This window comes from Haematobia irritans, chromosome 3 (genome assembly GCF_050003625.1).
Source record: "Haematobia irritans isolate KBUSLIRL chromosome 3, ASM5000362v1, whole genome shotgun sequence".
NCBI lineage: Eukaryota > Metazoa > Arthropoda > Insecta > Diptera > Muscidae > Haematobia > Haematobia irritans.
In genome coordinates this window covers 148,114,817-148,136,393 of record NC_134399.1, presented here as the reverse complement: position 1 = coordinate 148,136,393, position 21,577 = coordinate 148,114,817, and the positions used below count along the sequence as shown (strand labels likewise).

General features: G+C 30.5%; 1 protein-coding gene across 2 annotated transcripts in view; it reads right to left on the bottom strand.

The window, feature by feature from the left end:
- Positions 1-21,577, bottom strand: part of shakB (Innexin family member shaking B) — a 340,164-nt gene that overhangs the window by 46,061 nt on the left and 272,526 nt on the right. The window contains exon 1 of one of the 2 annotated variants that reach the window (XM_075300012.1): positions 14,897-15,890. The exons of the other annotated variant lie outside the window; for it this stretch is intronic. The gene's annotated coding sequence lies outside the window, so the exon portion shown is untranslated. Of the gene's footprint in view, positions 1-14,896; positions 15,891-21,577 lie in introns of those variants that run through there. 2 annotated transcript variants of the gene reach the window in all.

Genomic DNA, 21,577 nt, shown 5'->3' with positions numbered 1-21,577 from the left:
TTCTTTAAAATAAAGTTTTGAAAAACATGTCCTATATTTGGACGATTTTTTGCTTTGTAGTCAAGATGCAAAAAGACAACAAATTTAAAGACAATTTCATTTAATTTAAATAATTTTTCTGAATTATTAAAGTCAAGTTGACCTTAGCCCAAACATTTTTTCTTTCATGTTATGATACCCATTTTTAAGTCAAATCACTTAATTATAAGGACAATACGACTTCATTGAAAAGTTTATCGACTTTTGGACAAGGAAAATAACTTTATTTTAGAGAAATGCGTCTTCTATGATAAGCAAAATTTGTATTCGTATTTTAAAGACATGAAATCTTTGACCTCACGACAATATTTTTTTCAGTGTGGATAATTTATTTATACAGTATATGGGATTCCAAATCATACTTAACTTTGTAACGATATAGATTGATCAAATGTTACTTACATTAACTTAGATATGAAAATCTTAACCAATTTTAAGATTTCTCAAAAAAAAAAAAAAACAACATTCTATTTGTTTGTTTTAAAGTAAGTTATTTTTTTAAGAAAAAAAAAATCACTTTATTTTTTGTCCACCATAGTATATTATTGTTGAGATGACTCTTCAATAAATTTTTATTTTAAAGAAATCTTGTCTTTGTCTTACTTCAATCTTTTCGTCTAGAACAGCGTTGCCAGAATTGTTTCACCAAAAACCGCTAGATTTGCCCAAAAAACTAGCCAAAAAAAGCTAAAAAATTCTAAAAAATAGCTAGAAAAAAAGCTAAATTTTTTTGTAACAAAAGTCACATTTTTGATTGAAATTAGCAAACTTAAAGGCTTTATTTCACTTAAATTGCATATTATTTTAATTGTATTCATTTTAATTCAATTTATGTGAGACTGTAAGAAAATCTAAGTCATATTAGCTCTGTTTGCGTACTCGATACATTTTGATTACTATCGCAAATTTTTACTGGAAGTCCTTCGTTTATATTTCCTAGTAAAAACATTTTTCCCAATAAACTTGCAATTGTCAGCTGGTTAATCAGCAGCAAGTCCAATATGCGATATATTGCAGAATGTCACATAGAACTGCATTAGAAAATATCAATATATTTCGTTTTAACTGAATTAATGATAAATTCGTGAACGTGTACACTTCTCCTAATTTTACCCAAAAGAATAAAACCCATTCTAACTGTCTTGCAAGTTTATATTGAATAACTTTTATTCGAAAATTTCCCATACCAACCTATTGTTGTCCAATTTTCGTAAATGTAAATCCATTCCATTAATATAAAGCAGATTTGTTTTGATCCTATCACTACGAATTTTTTATTGAATTTTTTGATGTTAAAAAAATAATACCACATTCAAAACTTTATTTCCTTAATTATTTCTATGTTCGCTTCCAAAGGTTTTGTACACTAATGATTTTGGTATTGATTGCGAGTCAAATTTTAATTTATTCGTTTTTTCAGTTTTTCTTCATGAGCTATCACAGTGGTAAAAAACGTGCTAACGACAACTTAAATTCAGACTCGACTTTAAGTACAAATTATTCTATGTATACGTTTTTAAAATAAAACGTTTTTAAAAAAAAATGTCTTCTCTATTTTAGAACGCTATTTTGGTTTGTGGTCAAGATACAAAAACTCTACAAATTTAAAGACTATTTCATTAATTTTAAGAATTTTTTAGAAGTGACCCTAGCCTACTTTCATGAAAAGATACCCATTTTTAAGTTGAATCACTTAACTATAAGGACAAAACGACTTTATCGGCTTTTGGACAAGGGCAACAGTTAATATAAGAGAAATTCACAAATTCTATTATAACCAAAATTCGCGTTCGTATTTGAAGGACATGAAATCTTTGGCCTCACGACAATATTTTTTTCAGTGTACAAAGCAATTCACATCTACTATTTTAATTTAGTAATATCATACTTTAGAATATTATAATAACATAAAAAGGTTAACGAGTCAAATGCAAATTTACTGACAGTTTACAGAAGCAATTTGTATGGTAATAGTAGATTTAAAGTTTACTATAACTTTTATGAATACGAGGGAAAAACTTTACAACAAGGTGTATTTGCTGCAAAAATGCCCGCATAATGGCTGGAATAATTATTAATGTTTCAATTGAGCTTTGAAATATGTTGAAAACCTTATTCTGGCAGCAAGGCTTACACACAAAAAAATTTTTTTCTGGTTCAATCACGAAATTAATTGATCCAATTAATTTTTTAATTGAAATGTCTTCAATCACAGAAATGATAGTATCAATTAAAAAATTAATTGAAGGTCAATTAAACAATTAATTGATCCAATTAAAAAATTAATTGAAACTATTAATTTTTGTGATTGATTTTTGTTTCAATTAAAAAATTTGTTGAATCAATTAAATTTTTAATTGAATATTTTTTAAAACTCAATTAAAATTTTAATTGGAAAAATTTTCGTGAAATTTTTTTCTGTGTAGATAAAAACGAAGTTTTATCCATATTTCAATAGGAACATGTCGAAAATAAAAAAAGCCAAAAATAGCTAAAAGGGACATGAAAAAAAGCCAGAAAAAAAGCTAAAAGCTAAATGCATTTTTTTCCCGCTAAACGTCGTCAAAAAAGCCAAATCTAGCGGGAAAAAAGCTAAATTGGCAACGCTGGTCTAGAATCACAAGCAACACCCTCAAGTGAAAATTAGAATCTTTGGCTGCAATTTACCAGTTTTTAATATATACAACTATGAAAATATATTCCTCTATAAATGTATGAATATCCACTTGAAAAGTATATATAATTAAATATAATGTGAAATAAAAAACTATTAACTATTATTTTAAAATTATGAGTAAATCTGTTTTCTGTTTTAATATTTCCTATATATAATAAAATATTTCCGATAGCAAAAATCAGTTTAGGTAAACAAAATTAAATTTTTATTATAAATAAAATAAAAAAAATTAATTAGGTAATATTAATAATCTGTTACCAAATAAACTGTAACACCTAATTAATCTACTTGAATTTTTTTTCTCTGCCCTCATCATTTTCTCAATACGATCATAGCAGGTGATAAAACCTTCAGATCAATGTAAAAATATTGAACATTCAATACAAAATGTTCAAATGTCAAGTTTAAACAAAAATATATTAATTATTTTCGCGATTGTTTTGTTTTTTTTTTCGTCTGTCGAACATTTTGTATATAGATTGATGGCGTGTGGTAAATATTAGAGAAATATTTCTAAACAATACCAATAGGCCAAGTACAGTGTTATAAAATGGAAATAACAAACTCAAACTTAAGTCTGAATGATTCAGGTATATTGTAGCCAATTTTCAGCAATATTGAATTATTGATGATCATAAAAGGATATCATACAAATAAAAATAGCAAAAAGGTATATCAATACATATTGGTAATATGGTCATATCTGTGGAAATCGCTTACACTTTACATACTGTATGCGAAAAACTGCAATTTGGGCTATATAACCTGAAAAAGCATGTCCTGTTCCAAAGATTTTGTCTTTACATTATTTTTGGTATTTATTCCGAGAAGCGAAAAATACAAGAAAGGATACTTTTAAGACACAATTCTCTTTTAAATATGGGTTTTGTGTACTTGCTTCTAGGAAGCAAATTTTAATTTTCCGTATTTTTTCGGCTTTTTTGCATCATATGCTACAACTTTATTTTCCAAATTCGGACTCGACTCCAGTAGAAATTATGCTATTTTTGAAGTAAAATAAAGTGTTGAAAAACATGTCCTATATTTGAACGATTTTTTTCTTTGTAGTCAAGATGCAAAAAGACAACAAATTTAAAGACAATTTCATTAATTTTAAAGAATTTTTCTGATTTATTAAAGTCAAGTTGACCTTAGCCAAAATGTTTTCTTTCATTTCTCATTTTTAAGTCAAGTCACTTAATTATAAGGACAATACGACTTCATTGAAAAGTTTATCGACTTTTGGACAAGGAAAAAAGCTTTATATTGTCTTTGACCTCACGACAATATTTTTTTCCGAGTTTCGCTCCTATTCGCACTACATTGTAGCATTTATTACTAGTCTGACGAAAATTCTGAGTCAATATACCGATTGCTGACGTCTATCTTTCCCAACCTAAGACCGAATGTTAAATCGTGCTTTAATTCTATCAGAAATATCACCAGAGTTTATAAATTACCTTTGAAAAATTTAATAAAGCTCAACTGTGTCAACTATAATTTTAAGTTCTTAATTTCAACTTGTCCTTAAACTAATACTTCAGATAGAAGATATACATAAAGAACTATCCAGTTTTAAAAAATTATAAAGCTCAATTTAATAAATAGTAATGAATTATGCAAAATGTATGAAAGAGTACATCATCGTTTAAGGATATCCTTGAGTTCTGTTTGGTAAGAGGTTTTAACACAAGAAAAGTTGATATTATTCTTTTGCATGTGTTGCCTACATTTTATAATATGAACTTATGTTGAAAACTTTTAACAATTTGCAATACTGTGCATTAGTTAAGTAAACAAAATTTGTGAATATAAATGTTTCTCAAACACATTTCTTTTTATTTTACGAATAATAACAAAACACAAACTATGTGTATATTATATATATATAAGCCATAAGAGCTTCAACAATATCAGCTAAACAATGGGTTAACTAAAAATAGAATTTTAACGCAACAATTCCAGATACAAAATATTTTTGAAATATCCAAAAACAAAAAACACTATACACCGCCCAAGCAACATCCAGTAAAATAATTCGAAAAAAAATGTATTTCAATAAACAAAATAGAGCAAAGAACTAAATAAACGGTCAATCGATCCCCACAAAATTGTTGAAGAATGAACAAACCTATCAAGACCAAAAACGAAAGATTCATTCGTTATATTCACTCCTGTTGAGTAAATAAATTTTTTGGAACATTTCATTAGCGTTCAATGGATATCTGTGAAGTACAAAGTGTTCTTCGCATGTTTGAGTTTACTACTCATCATGATGTTGCTGTGGGAGGTTGGCTGGTTTGTGATATTATCATACGTTCCACGTCTGAAAAACATTTCTTGCACATGCCTATGTACAGTGTATTTATATATGCTACCTAACATTTAAATAATTTTTTATGTTTTGCCATTTCCAAAAGTCAATGCTTTTAATTAAAATATTTGTTTAGACCTAAAAACAAATAGGCATTGAATCTGCATTTACGTAGTGCTGCTACAATAAAGACTGTAAGTGCAGTAGTATTCTCCACCTCTATTTATTACTTCCCTCTTCCCAATAAAGTTTCGGTTGAGGCTGTAGTACAGACTTACAGATGCTGCTATGTTATTGTTAAGGCCCTTGAGTGCTTTCCCGTCTTTGAAAAATAGTTTTTTAGTAGTTAAACTTCTAATTGAAGATCAGCCCGAAATAAATGCTAAACTGAAGGCTCGAGGGTATAAAAATATGTTGTATGTTGCCGAATGAATAATTTGTTTATGATTTTTTATGCATTCTAACCTTTGTTCGAAACTTTTGACCTCAAATATTTCCAAAAATAAAATAGGTCTATTTTCATGGAAGGAAAATTTGTTGTACTAAGGTCAACTTGACTTTAACAATTCCGAAATAAAATCTTTAAAATTAATAAAGTCGCCTTTTAATTTATTGACTTTTGGTGATGCATGCATTCAATGCTTAAAAACGTTTACAAATTGGAGATGTTTTTAACACTTCTTTTTAAAGACGTTTTTACTTGAAGCAAAGTTTCTATTTGACGTTGAGTATGAATTAGGATTTATTTCCTAGATAGGGTACGCAAAAATCAAATTTAAAAGAGGGTTGTATCTTAAATGTATCCCTACTTAAATTTTCTGCTTCTTTAGTTTGGTATCAATACCAAAGTCATGAGTGAAGGACAAAAGTTTTTGGAATCAGGCAACCTTATTCTTAATGGGAAAGAATTCATCTTTTTAAGTATTTCGGATTACAAATTAAAAAAAATATAAAAAAAAACTCAATTAAAAACAATTTAGTTTATTAAAAATTTCCACGTCAGTCGAGAAATGATTTGGGATGAATTTTTTAATTTTGTTTTATACATATCTATTACTTTCTTTTTTATACCCGATAAACTTCACACTGCAAAAAAATATTGTCGTGAGGTCAAAGACTTCATGTCTTTAAAATACGAATGCAAGTTTTCCTTGGTATAGAAGACGCATTTCTATATAAAATTTTTCAATATAAAATTTTTCTCCTTGTCCAAAAGTCGATAAACTTTTCAATGAAGTCGTATTGTCCATACAAATAAGCGATTTGACTTAAAAATGGGTATCATAAAGAAAGAAAACAAGCTGAAAAAACGAATAATTAAAATTTGCTTCCTAGAAGCAAGTACACAAAACCAAAATTTAAAAGAGAATTGTGTCTTAAAAGAATCCTCATTTGTATTCTCCGCTTCTTTGGCTCGGTATCATTACCAAATTGTTTAAAGTAAAGACAAAATTTTTGGAACCGAGCATGCTTTTTTATGCAGTGCAGAAAAGTTCAGTTTATTGCAAAATCTGCGTAAATAAAATGACTTTCTAATATCATTTAAATATAAGTTTTTGTAAAGAGGAAATTAAGATACGTTTCTGGATGTACATTAAATGTAATGACTTGGTAGTTTTTGCTATGAAATGACTAAAATGTCCATTTTTGGAGAATCTATCTATCCGAAATTCAAAGTTTGGTATACTATATGAAACTTTATTACTATGAAAAATGTATTTATAGGTAGTCGTCACTAGGCTCTTTGTACTCTATTGCAAAAAGGAAGTTCCTTCCCTTCGTCTCCACCAAATGAATTGAAATCTTCATGTGAGAGAAGTTGCGTTCCGTGTATCAATAAAATATTTTCTGTAGACCCTTTTTATATTTTTTTTTATTTCCAAAATTCACTAAATATTTTAGTTTAATTTATATTTAAATAAAACAACAACAAACTTTTACAAACACAATGTTATATTTAAAATAAATTGTGCCAATCCATTTTAATGAATAATATACACACAAGATTGGCCAGACATAAAGTGAATTAAAATTTTGTAAGCACTATTTTAGTGTGTTCTGGTTAATACCATATTTCAATTGATATTGAAAAATAAATTATTAGCATTTTATTACAAAACAGAATCTTTGTTTTTTTTTTCAAAAATGTAGATGTGCAACAAAAACTCTAGACAAAGATTGCAGTCAATTGGAAAATTAAAATTTCCTCTCGAATGTATATACATATGTATGTGTATAAATATTATAGGAATCTCACTAACACACTCTTAGAATAACAAACAATATTTTTCTTTTCGAAAAACAAATTATCATGATAAAGTGTTTCTTTTTCAATTTGCTCTAATTTACAGAAGTTTTTGGGGTGTTTTTCCGTATTCTTAGAGGTCTTGTTAATTTAATATTCAGACAATTTAAATTGTTGTATAAACCAATAAACAGTCTCTTAATGATATGCTGCTAGGTGGTGACTAATGGTATTTTCCGTTACCGATTCTATTGTAGATATAAGAAAAAAAAAAAAACGAGACAAACACCTCAGATTTAAAGAATATCTCATATGCATCATAATTTTTTTCCGGCAGATAAATAACATCTATGCCAGTGTTAGGACAATGTTTTTGTTAATAATAGTCGAAATAATTATGAAATTGCTTCTCAGTTAACAATACATATGTTTTGCATCAGAGTCAGATTCCATTTTAGTATATTTTCGACAAATTTAGGTTGATTAAAAACGAAGAAGAACAATATGTTTGTAATTAAATGTTGGATATGTTCACACCTTTTTTGTTCTTGATGAAATAGATTAGTATACAACTTAACCCATTGCGATTCTAATGAGATATCCTATCAAGAACAAATAGTTTTGTAGGTGTAACACTCAGGAGTTTATGGATAGTTTACTTGAAAATGTGGTTGCCTGAACATTTGAATTCAGAAATATGTGTGAAATAGGTTACCTTACTATTAAATGAAAATCACAATATTTATACCCAGAAAAATATTGGCATAATATGAAACATTCTTCAACATAACTTTAAGGCCACGAAATTTGCACAGTATTAAAGACAAGTTTTTTTAAAATAACGAAATATGAATTATCGTAAACAAATATTTATGCTCTTTGTGATTTACTTCTGTAAAAGTCATATTTCTTTAAACTAATGTTTATAAACTTAGTAAAACATTTGTAGTTAACCATTGGATAAAGATGGGTATTTAAGATTCGGCCGAGCCGAATCTTAAATACCCACCACCTTGAATCAAGTATAATAGTTTCCTTTGAAAATTTCAGGGGGGTTTGATCAACCAGTACGCTTCCTGAAGATAAATGTATTGATTTTACCTATGAAGACTAGATAAGTTTTTGGATTTATAAATAACATTTTTTGTTTGAGTTTTAGAGGAATCATAAACATCTCTTATAAGCGTACAATATAATGATGAAAAAACTCCTTGATTTGAAATCTATAATCTGTAGATTTTTACCCCAATTATATAATGATTACGAGAAGTAAAATCTGCAAATTTTAGAGTCAGTTTCAAGCAATTTTCATGATCAGTGTCTTTATGGTCTTTATGGAAGCCTTACCAAATGGACCGATAAAACTAAATCATATACACTTTTGTGGGTCTAAAATGCCGGTATATTTTATATTTGTGGCAAGTAGGATAAAAACTACAATTTCTAGAAACCCTAGGAGTTAAATCGGGAGATCGGTCTAATGGGGGCTATGCAAAAAACATGGAGGGATACACACAATATTCAGCGCATCTAATTGTAGTTCTAGAATATAGACAGGTTTATAATGGGGCTATATCAAAAACTGTACCGATACAAAATATATTCTCCATACATCTTTATGGTCCTAGAATACCTCTAGACTTCCAATTTCTGGCAAATTGGATAAAAACTACGGAAAATGGAAGCCCAAGAAGTAAAATCGGGAGATCGGTCTATATGGGGGCTATACCAAAACATTGACCGATACTCACCATTTTCTGCAAACCTCTTTATGGACCTACAATACCTCTAGATATACAATTTCAGGCATATTGGATAAAAACTACGGATTCGATAAGCCCATGAAGTAAAATCGGGAGATCGGTCTATATGGGAGCTATACCAAAACATGGACCGATACCCCCATCTTCGACACACCAATATCTGGTCTTAAAATACCTCTAGATTTTTCAATTTCAGGCAAATCGGATAGAAAATACACTTTTTACACGCCCAAGAAGCAAAATCGGGACATCGATCTATATGGGGGTTATACCAAAACATGGACCGATACACACCATTTTCGACACAGCTATTTGTGGTTCTAAAATACCTCCAGATTTCCAATTTTAGGCAAATCTAATAAAAACTACGGTTTCTAGAATCCCAAGACCCCCAATCTGGGGACCGGTTTATATGGGAGCTATATAAAAACCTGGACCGATATAGGCCAACATGGCCTGTGTGCAGACAAAAGACGAATCTGTGCGAAATTTCAGGACGATATCGTCATTATTGAAGACTGTAGCGTGATTACAACAGACAGACGGACAGATGGAAATGCTTATATCGTCTTACAATTTCTTCCTGATCAAGAATATATATACTTTATATAGTAGGAAATCGATATTTTCGGAATGACAAATTTATTATACCCCCATCACCATTCTATGGTGGTGCACTGAAAAAAATATTTACGTGATATTAAAGATTACGCAACCTAAATTTTAGGACGCGAAATTTACAAAATATTAAGGACAAATTTCTCTAAAATAATGAAATTTTAATTAAAATAAAGTTTATAATCTTTGATTTAAAAATTTTTTCATTAAATTTAGGACACAAATTTTGTAAATTTGCGTCCCTTCGTAAAAGTCGCATGTCTTTGAACTAAGGCTAATTTTCCTTAAAGTAAAGAAACACATTTTTGAGTTATAGAAATTGTCCTTGAATTAACTGAAATATTGAAACTTTAGATATAAGAAAAAACGCTTCAAATATAGGCTAAGACTTATTTTGAGGACTTAGCGTCTTTGGTTTAAAGTTTTTTTTTTTGAAATTAAGAAAACATTTTTTACTTTGAAGTATAATTTTGATTTTTAAACTGGCATTTGTTTGTACGTGGTTACCTTTATTAATAAACCGCGAAAAGAGAATTATAATTATATAAATGAGACCTGTATCCCAATTTTAATTTTATTGGTCCTAGATTTGAAGCCAGATAGGTCGCAAAAAAAAATTCTTTATTTTAAAGAAGCCTCATCTTTGGCTCGGCATCATACCAAAATCCTTAAGGGAAGGTCAAAATCTTTAGATCCAAGTAAACTTTTTTTTGAGTGTGGGTAGAAAAAGGCTCCAAAAATAGACGAATATTTATTCTGAAGATACTGCTACATACATTCATATATATTTTTTGACATATATATAATTTGCTCATGAATAGCTTTGGAAAATTTTATAAATGAGATATGCTTCTTAATTACAATTTTATAGAACATACGAGGGCAGTTCGGAAACTTCTAGCACAAAAAGCGCGGTATAAACAGAAAAAAGTTAAGTGTTTTGGAAACTTCCATCCCTGTTATGAACACATGTTAAATTTTGTTACGATCTGGCAACTCCTTCATATAGAAATAGGTGTTCAAAAAGGACGCATCCGCAATTTTTTTTACAACGGAAAAATTTGAAATGCGTGCTGTCATTAAATATTTACATAAAAAAGGTTTATCGGGACAAGAAATTCATAATGATGTGGTGAATGTGTAAGGTGAAAGTGCTCCTTCATGTGCAACAGTAAAAAATTGGGTTGCTGAATTTAAACGTGGTCGTACAAGCATTGAAGATGAACCACGTAGTGGACGTCCAAAAACATCTACAACAAGAGAAATTATAGCCAAAGTGCATGATATGGTATTAAATGATCTACGAATAAAAGTGCGTGAAATTGCTAATATCATGGGCACCTCAAATGATCGAGTCCATTTAATTTTGCATGAAGAACTACAGATGAAAAAGCTTTCTGCAAGATGGGTGCCGCATTTGTTAACAGTCGATCAAAAACGCATAAGAATGAATATTTCTCAAACTTGTTTGGATCGTTTTAAGCGAAATAAAATGGATTTTAAGCATCGTTTCATAACTGTTGATGAGACATGGATCCACCACTATACTCCAGAGACAAAAGAACAATCCAAACAATGGACTGAAGCTGGAGGAAGTGCCCCAAAGAAGGCAAAAACAATTCAATCGGCTGGTAAGGTTATGGCAACGGTTTTTTGGGACTTCAAAGGTATTTTATTGATTGGCTATCTGCAAAAGGGTAAAATAATAAATTCAGAGTACTATTGCAACCTTTTGGATCAATTAAATGTACAAATTCGAGAAAAACGTCCTGGCTTACAACACAAAAAAATAATTTTTCATCAAGGCAACGCACCAGCGCACAAGAGTGTTTTAACGATGGCTAAAATCAACGAATTAAAGTACGAGTTGCTTGACCACCCACCTTATTCTCCTGATTTAGGTCCCAGTGATTTTTACTTGTTCCCATATCTAAAAAAATTCCTTACTGGCAAGCGTTTTACCTCAAATGAAGATGCAATTACAGTTGTAAACCACTATTTTGAAGACCTTGAGGAAAACTATTTTAATCAAGGGATAGAATTGCTAGAAAAGCGTTGGACTAAGTGTATTGAAGTTTCAGGAGATTATATTGAAAAATAGAAATATTTTTAAAAAACTAACTATTCTCTTTCATTGATAGGCTAAGAAGTTTCCGAACCGCCATCGTAGTTAAATTTTATTCTTTTTTTTCGAAATTTTCCATAGCCCAATGAAATTTTCCTTAACGTGGGTATAAAGTTCAATGACCGTACACATAAGTTCAATATTAACAAAAGTAGTAAAAATGAACTACAGTATGTTTAAAATGTTCATGATTTGACGTCAATGATTCTTTCTTTATTTTCACTTCATTTTGTCTTCTATGATAGGGTGCAATTTCATGAGTTGTAGTTAAAAAGTACACCAAAGCGTTAAATTTGCCTGGTTTCGAAATGTGGAATATAATATAGTTCAATTTCGGCATTCATTCTTGCTATATAAAGTTTACTTTTATTTATGTGTATGTCTCAAAAATTTAATGCAATAAAGTATACTATATATTTCAATGACTGTACAAATAAGTTGAATTCTATCTAAAGGTGGGTATTAAGTTCGAGTTTAGCCGCTAAAATCGTAATTTTTTCACTATTACTTTTCTTTAATAATCCATTTTATGGAATAAAAACTTTGTGAAAATTTGCTTTGGGCTATTCCCCATTAAGTTATAATAAAATTTGCAACAAATATGTATAATTTTATGCCTTTTTACTTTAGCGGCTAAACTCGATCTTAGTACTCACCTTAAAGCAGAAGAAGTTTTTCGTGCACTTTTCAAAAATAGTAAGAATGAACTATGCTGTAGATAATATGGTAGTGATTTGGCGCCAATAATTCTGTCTATAATTTTAGTAAAGTTTTGCTTTTATAAGAAGTAAGAATTTCGTAAATAGTTGGCAAGCATTTTAACTGACGAATTATGGAAATCTCAAAAATAAAATACAATTTTGTTAAATTTTCGCACGAGGTTATTAATTTTTCCCATAAAACCGTTTCCTTTTTTCTGTGTAGTAATTATATTAATGTTTGCTATAAATACATATATTTATTGAAAGATAAGTTGAAAATATCACTTTTTTAATTTATTCATTAATAAGAGAGAAGTTAGTTAATTATTATAAGATGATGGACTGAATAATCTTTAGAAGCTAGAAGTAACGTACTGCCGCTATACCCAACCTATCCTATCATTAGTTCTTTAGACACACAGATTGACATCACCCAATTGATTCAAAATTTAATTCTCAAATAATTTTTATGAGTCTCTACACGGACGAAAAAGACTGTTTTTCATATGTTTGGGTGCAAAAATTATATGTTTGGATCTCAAATTTTTTAACACAATATTATTAAGTGCAAGCATACAATGCTCATAAACTAGCATAACATGTTTGGGACATATATGTTAATATGTTAGAACATATTATGTTTGGGACATAAAACGTTTGTAAATATAATATGCTTAGATGCAAACATATATTAATTTAGAAATAACCTATAAACATATATGTGTTTAGAAAGAGAGACCTAGAGAGTGTGCTGCAAGTAAAATAATGGAAGTAACCAATTGGGGCCTTAAAAGTATATATACACAAAGAAAATTTCATTAAAATTTTTTTCTACCAGCGTATGCCTAAGGTGAAACATAATATGTTTGAAAATACAAACAATATTTTGTTTGGACCAATCCTGAAAATATCTATGCTTGAAGTAAAATGTGTTTGGGATACACTGAAAAAAATATTGTCGTGAGGTCAAAGATTTCATGTCTTTAAAATACGAATACAAATTTTGCTTAGCATAGAAGACGCATTTCTCTAAAATAAAGTTATTTTCCTTGTCCAAAAGTCGATAAACTTTTCAAAGAAGTCGTATTGTCCTTATAATTAAGTGATTTGACTTAAAAATGGGTATCTTAACATGAAAGAAAAAATTTATAGGCTAAGGTCAACTTGACTTTAATAATTCAGAAAAATTCTTTAAATTTAATGAAATTGTCTTTAAATTTGTTGTCTTTTTGCATCTTGACTACAAAGCAAAAAATCGTTCAAATATAGGACATGTTTTTCAAAACTTTATTTTAAAGAAGTTTTTTACTTCAAACATAGCATAATTTCTACTGGAAATCGAGTCCTAATTTGGAAAATAAAGTTGCCGTTAATTCGTTTTTAAAGGACTTTGATAGCATATGAAGAAAAAAAGCTGAGAAAGCGAAAAATTAAAATTTGCTTCCTAGAAGCAAGTACACAAAACCTAAATTTAAAAGAGAATTGTGTCTTACAAGTATCCTTACTTGTATTCTCCGCTTCTTTGGCTCGGAATCAATACCAAATTTGTTAAAGTAAAAACAAAATCTTTGGAACCGAGTATGCTTTTTCCAGTGTATATGTTACAGAAGCGATTTTTTTGAGGGTGTATACATCACCCAATAGATTAAAAATTTAATTCGCAAATAATTGGTATTGAAGTGTGGTTTGGTTGTGAAGGAAATAAAACTCAGGAATAAAAAAAGCAAAATTATTTAATATTTTATTTCAAAACCGTTTCTTCAAATATCTATTTTCGAATGAAAATTTACATTTTTTCTCTATTTTTCCCTATATTACTATACCCCTAGTCGAATTCAAGCTATATGGCTCCGTAAAATATTTCTTTATATTAAAGAAACTGCATCTTTGATTCGAAATCAATACCAAAATACCCAAGGCAAGGTCAAAATCGTTGGATCCGAGTAAATTTCCTTTGAGTATACATATAATGTTTACATGGACCGAAAAGGAAACTGAATGGTTCTAGGCTACAAACGCTTAAATGTAATAAGTGCTCTAGTCAAAATATTTTAAAATCCATTGAAGTTAATCACTCTGATGTAGGGTAGCGAAACGAAATCTTTACAAATATTTCCCATAAACTTTGGACACATTAAAAATATGCCAAAAATATAATTGAAATTGAGTACAATACTTTATACAATTTTCATTTTCACTTTAATCTGTGTTGATTTTTTATAGCATTCTTTGACAGAAATGGGTTAAACGTACTGTTGTCCGAATTTTTAAAAATACCAAAAATAATTTACACAACAAAACATAAAATGCTTATAAAAAAAATATAAGATTTTGTCTATATATGTTTTTTTACGATGCACTTTTCTCTCATCACAATAATACAACTCAAACAGATGTCTGTGTGTAACTCTTACATGACTGAGTATTATGATGTAGGCATTTATGAAATTTTTAAATTCGTTTCATATTTTTTAGTGGATATTTTAATTTTGTTTTCGGGAAAAAGGCACTTTATTTTCTTTTTGATTTAAGTGCGAAAGAAAATAAAATTATTTCGACTTTTTAGAATAATTTTAGTACATATGGAAAAAGACTTTCGATAATTATACTCCCGCATTTTGTATGGTCGATAGTGGGATGGTTATAAGGCACGCACCAAAAACACCGAAACGCATACGATACGCACACTCACGTTCACATTTCCATAAACAAATCACAAAATAAGGGAAAACATTTTTTTCCTATCGGTAAAAGCAGCTGAATTTTTCGTGGGGCGACGTTTGTTTTGGGGGACTGTTGTGTAAATAACAGAACTATGGTCGAAGAGAAGAAGAGCATAAAAATTTCACGATCGTCACGATCGACGTGTGTTTGTGTATAGAATAACGCGAGTACACATGAATGTACATGTTGCCGTCTCCGTAGGCACACCTCCACCACCGTTGTCTGGTCTTTGGTTTACTATTAGGTACTCCTGTTGGTTTGGCCAATTTTCTTGAAGTTTTTCGCCTTTTTTCGTGGCTGTGGGTGATGATTGGAAAAATCGTATGAACACCACGCATTCAAGATGGAAATTCTTTTTTGTTTTCGTTTTTTCCTCAACTAATTTTTAAAGGAAAACACCACTAGCACACACACATGTGTGTGCGTTTTCTTTACGCGTCGTATGCCGCCTCACAACAAACTTTCAAAAATCAAAACTGTTCCACTTTAGTTCATAAAATTCTTTAAATACGAGTGCGGACGCCGAAAAGTCCAAAATACAAACATTTATACGCGGCACGGCACTTGCACAGCGAGGGAAAAACTGGCTAATACGAAACACGTTCAAGAGACCAGGAAGAAGCTAGACCAGACGCCTGTTCACAATGCCGCCAAATTAAAGACTAGCGGTAAACAAGCAATGGCTAAAACATCTCAGCACCAAATAAGAAAATGCCATAGAGTCTCTGGGAATAAATTCATATTTTTTACTCTTTCTCATTTTCGTTATTCTCCATTTTGTAGTTGTGGTAGCTGTGGCTTTACTAATTAGTGGTCCTCACTCTTAGCCTCTTCTGAAGAGGATGAACATTTTCTTGAAATTTTCCTTAACAATTCTCAGAGCGATCTCTTTTGTTAGTTGTTCTCACATACGAACTTGGCATCACTATTGCAACTCACTGACCACTTCGTACAAAATTCTGCTTCACAAATACAATGCCATAACGGCCGGACACACGCGATTCTACTTCCGGTTTACTATGCGTTTGCCTTATAAATGAAGTGTTGTCGTTGTCACAGCCGTATCTGTTACCGGCCAAATGTGCACTTTCTTTTTGTTTGTTTCGATGCTTGGTTAGAAAGCAGCATCTCTGCTCTTTGGCTGCTGAAGTTGATACAGCATTTTAACACTTTGTGGCTACGAGCTGTTTGCCACAAAATTGTAGCACAGTGGAAAGTGTTAGCATCCATATATGAATATATTAAATACAATAGAGTTGGAAACCCAACAGGTGCTACCAAATATATTGTATTAAGTTTGATTTTAGCAAAATCGTTAACAGTTGTTATTTACTGTATCCAAAAACTCCTCTATACAGTAGGTAACGGATATAAGCACCTTTCATACGAGTATAAGTAAACATACAAGATACAAGAAAGTTTAGCAAAACTCCATGACTTTTTGGTGTATGTTGATAGTTTCGTATAAGAAAACCCTCTAAAGGAAATAAGCTTATAGAAGAACAATTTGACAACCAAGCCAGACGACAATCAAACTATAAATATACTTTTATAAGAAAATTTGGTTATGCGGCGGCTACACTTTAATGTTCGTTTTGAAGGAAAACTCCAATATTTTGTGGTAAGAAGATGAACCAAAGGGGTAGTAGAGATATTGGACTATATGAGTAAGCCAAACAGAGACCAAGCTATTAAATATATGTTCATTTTACAATATTCTGTGGTCTAATGACTATAAAATCTGCAACGTTGAAATAGCATGAAAAAAAAACCAATGAAACTAATTGGCTTCTGAATAGTATAAACAATCATTTTAATTTATTTTAACTGAAGTTATTAATTTCTTTAATACTTTAAAATATTTAAATGGGTGTCAAAATAACATAAATAAAAACATTGTTAATATTTGAATGAATTGTCTGCCACTAAATTTGAAACTACTCATTTTTGATAATCAATGTATTCTCACGAAACGAACTTTCAAAAATAGAGAAACGCATATTGATTATAATTTTAATAACTGTTTTTCTATTGACTGGGTTTTTGTTCGATGTACAAAAACAGGGTATTAATTTCCTTTTCAAAATTTTATGAGATATTTCCCTATAGGAATTATCTAATGTATTTATGTCTATAAAAAATAATTGTCTATATTTTTTGTGTATAAAAAATAAATGCAATATAAAAATAAATGTTGTGGTTTGATGATTTGAAGGACAATCGGGCAGTTATCCCTATCACACAAAAAATATGACCAAATTTTTTCCAATTAAAATTTGTATTCAACAGTTTTTTTTAAATAAAAATCAATCACAGAAATTAATAGTATCAATTAACTTTTTAACTGGATCAATTAAAAACAATTAACAATTAATTGGATAAATTAATTAATTACATGTGTCCTAGATTGCAACAATATTTTACGGGGGATACATTTTTATTGCATTTAGAATTTTAATACATCCCAGGAAAAAATCCTATTACCAGGTATGAGTACAAGTATGCCTGCGTCAACTAGGTAACCACTTCTTCTTACATATACCAGCAGTAATACTTTTACATGGGCATGACATTGGAGGAAATTACTTCGGTGCAAGCATACCAGCATTCGAAAAATAAGTACTTCGTCGCAAGCATACCACCTCTACAAAAATAATAGGTTTACCATAAATAAAATCAAAAAGAGCGAGCTGATCTCACATTTATTTATAGATTTTATTCTCTCTTATAAGTTAGTTTCGTATTCTCGGTCTTTTACTACCCCTTTCTCTCCCTCTGTTTGTACAATGATACAATTTGTACTTTGAAAATCTCTAATGATGCCAGAAGGAATCGAACTCGGACCTGTTGTTTTGTAATCCTATATACTATACTATACCCTACTCCACGGCATGGATTTATTCAATGATGTAATTTTACAATATAAATGATGTACTATACAACTTAAGAAAACAAGGGTATATTTTATTGGCATTATAAATTAATATTTTGCATTTTTTAAATGTAATTTTCTCTACTATTAACGGTGCCCACAATCTGTAGAGGTTATTCTATTTAAAAATAACAGGTAGGCTGATAAGTCCCCGGTCTGACACATAGATGGCATCGCTAGTATTAAATGCATATTATTTTTATATAGTACCAACCTTCAAATGATTCGTGTCAAAATTTGACGTCTGTAAGTCAATTAGTTTGTGAGATAGAGCGTCTTTTGTGAAGCAACTTTTGTTACTGTGAAAAAACTGGAAAAAAGGAATTTCGTGTTTTGAAAAAATACTGTTTTCTGAAGGGGAAAAATACGGTGGAAGCAAAAACTTGACTTGATAATGAGTATCCGGCCTCTGCCCCAGGGAAATCAACAATAATTGATTGGTATGCAAAATTCAAATGAAATGAGCACGGAGGACGGTGAACGCAGTGGACGCCCGAAAGTGGTTGTTACCGACGAAAACATCAAAGAAATCCACAAAATGATTTTGAATGACCGTAAAATGAAGTTGGTCGAGATAGCAGAGGCCTTAAAGATATCAAAGGAACGTGTTGGTCATATCAATATTTGGATATGCGGAAGCTCTGTGCAAAATGCGTGCCGCGCGAGCTCACATTTGACCAAAAACAACAACGTCTTGATGATTCTGAGTGGTGCTTGGAGCTGTTAACTCGTAATACACCCGAGTTTTTCCGTCGATATGTGACAATGGATGAAACATGGCTCCATCACTACACTCCTGAGTCCAATCGACAGTCGGCTGAGTGGACAGCGACCGGTGAACCGTCTCCGAAGCGTGGAAAGACTCAAAAGTCCGCTGGCAAAGTAACTTAATGGCCTCTGTTTTTTGGGATGCTCATGGAATAATTTTTATCGATTATCTTGAGAAGGGAAGAGCCATCAACAGTGACTATTATATGGCGTTATTGGAGCGTTTGAAGGTCAAAATCGCGGCAAAACGGCCCCACATGAAGAAGAAAAAAGTGTTGTCCCACCAAGACAACGCACCGTGCCACAAGTCATTGAGAACGATGGCAAAAATTCATGAAGAGGTGATCGCCGAAACTGAGGCCTATTTTGAGGCAAAACCGAAGGAGTACTACCAAAATGGTATAAAAAAATTGGAAGGTCATTATAATCGTTGTATCGCTCTTGAAGGAAACTATGTTGAATAATAAAAATGAATTTTGACAAAAAAAAAAAAATGTGTTTATCTTTGTTAGACCGGGGACTTATCAGCCAACCTGTTATATCAACAAAAAAAATTCCAACAAAAATTTAATTAAAAAATATTTAATACGAATAAAAAAAAAATAAATTTAAAAATAGAGTCTCAGCAGGATTCGAACCCGGACCTGAAGATATGATTTTAATTACTGGTATTAATAAAAGGAATCACTTTTGGTCTATACAGATAAGTTATTATTTTAAATCCCAGGTAATACTACAAGTACTTCTGTTTTAATTTTTATATCTAATAAAAACTTGTTAGACCTTGTGTTTGATATTCTGAAAAAAAAGCTTTTCTGGTTTGAAAGATTCTGAGGATTTTTGTATTGATTCCAAATCGAAATTGAAGTACAGATACATTTAAGAAACTATTTATTTTAAATTTAAGTTTTGGGTACTTGATATTACTAAACAAATTTGAATTTATTAATTTTTGCTGCTTTTTTCTTCATGTGCTCACAGAGTATTTTAGAAACGAATTAACAACAAAAAGTATGCGATTTTGCAAGGGAGAAACGTTTTTAAAAAAGTGTTGGAATCCCTTTCCCATTTTGAATAACTTTTTAGCTTCGTACTTATGAAACAAAAACGCTCATATACCCATTTTTAAGTCGAATCACTTAAAAATAAGACAAAGATTGTAAAGTTTATCTACTTTTGGATTAGAAAATAAATTTTATATGTATGTCTAATGTCAACTTTTTCAATTCAATGATCATGGAATTAAAACACTAAAGGTTACATTTTAGTTTATGGATATATGCATATGCGTTTTTCACTGGGATTGAACCCACTAAACTTGGTATGCAAGGTGGGAATGCTAACCATGGCTGCCCAAGAAAGTATAATTGAATTTAAAATACAATTTTTTATCGCCTTTTTTGTGCCCACTGTCCAACATTCCATATACTGCTGCCGCTAATATTTTATATTTTTACCATAATTTTCTACATGGCGTTGTATCTTTAGCTGATTGTAGTTACTGCAGTTGCTCTGATGTATCTGCGCTTTACTCTGTTGTGTTTGCCGCTATTGTGACACTTTCCTCTCAATATGAGTTTGAAACACACAATACATTTACATGGCAAACTCATACCAATACAAAATGAATGTAACCAAACTGAAGACGTTAATATAGTAGATGATTGTACTGATTTTGGGAAAACAAAGGAAAAGTGTTAAAAACCAGTGGCGCCCAATATTTAAAAAAAATATGTAAAATGTAACGTGTACAAAATCGTCACAGAATTTTTCAGATAATGAAAAAATATTCATTATCTGAAAAAAATTATAAAAATATAACATTAAAAACTCTGGAATATTTTTTTAAATGCTCTTTTTTTTATTATATGTTTACCACAAAATTAAAGTTGGCTAAGAATTGTAATGTCTCATTTAAAGGACATGGTTGTAGGAAAGACTATGGTATGTTTTTTTGGTAATTTTTTCTCGGTCTAATATATCCAGTAACACATTTAATAAGGGCTCCCCACACAGTAATACTAAAATAACTTATCCCGCTTTCAGCCCATTGAAATGTTGTTGTCTGCACAAGGATTTCTTGAAAGTAAATTTTAGGCATAATAAATGTGGTTTCAAAGATTTTGTCTTTATTTTGATATTTGGTATTGATTCCGAGCCAAAGAAGCAGATAATACAAGTAAGGATACTTTTAAGACACAATTCTCTTTTAAATTTTGGTTTTGTGTACTAGAATCAAGGAAGCAAATTTTAATTATTCGTTTTTATACCCTCCATCATAGGATGGGGGTATATTAACTTTGTCATTCCGTTTGTAACACATCGAAATATTCTGGGTCGGTGTTAGTATATGGTCTCTAACAACCATCCAAAAATTGGTCCACATCGGTCCATAAATATATATAGCCCCCATATAAACCGATCCCCGGATTTGGCTTGAGGAGTCTCTAAGAGAAGCAAATTTCATCCGATCCGGCTGAAATTTGGTACGTGGTGTTAATATATGGCCTCAAACACCCATGCAAAAATTGGTCGAAATCGGTCCATAATTATATATAGCCCCCATATAAACCGATCCCCAGATTTGACCTCCGGAGCCCCTTGGAAGAGCGAAATTCATCCGATTCGGTTGAAATTTGGTACGTGATGTTAGTATATGGTATCCAACAAC